The 549-nt window shown below is 17.5% G+C and overlaps 1 protein-coding gene across 1 annotated transcript in view; it reads right to left on the bottom strand.

Moving 5' to 3' along the window:
* Nucleotides 1–549, bottom strand: part of LOC107663169 (gamma-2-syntrophin-like) — an 81671-nt gene that overhangs the window by 31710 nt on the left and 49412 nt on the right. The window lies entirely within an intron of this gene.

Here is a 549-nt window from a genome sequence, read left to right on the forward strand (position 1 = left end):
AACGTGCGTTCAAACTCCATCTAAGGCAATGACTTCAAAACTGTTCGATCTGGATGAAGAAAAAACAGAAATATTAAATATTAAATTCACTGATAACAGCACAACTCTACCAAACTACCACACAAATCACACTGTTTCTTACAGTATGCAGATTTTCTGTATTCATAAAACACCTGGATTTTAAAGTGATTATTATTATTATTATTATTAATAATAAAATGGTTATACACTAATAATAGTAATAATAATAATACATTACAAATAATTAATTAAACAAAAGTATCATAATAATCATGATTAAAATGACTATACACTAATAATAATAATTAATAGTAATAATAATATATTAAAAATAATACATTAATAAAAACATTATTATAAAAGTACAATTAATTAAATACACAAATAATAATAATAATAATAATAATAATAATAATAATAATGGAAGTATTTTATATTATTATTATTATTATTATTAAAATGGTTATACACTAATAATAATAGCAATAATAATAATAATAATAATAATAATAATAATAATAATAATAC

This window comes from Sinocyclocheilus anshuiensis, unplaced genomic scaffold, assembly GCF_001515605.1.
Source record: "Sinocyclocheilus anshuiensis isolate Anshui unplaced genomic scaffold, SAMN03320099.WGS_v1.1 scaffold767, whole genome shotgun sequence".
NCBI classification, from domain to species: domain Eukaryota; kingdom Metazoa; phylum Chordata; class Actinopteri; order Cypriniformes; family Cyprinidae; genus Sinocyclocheilus; species Sinocyclocheilus anshuiensis.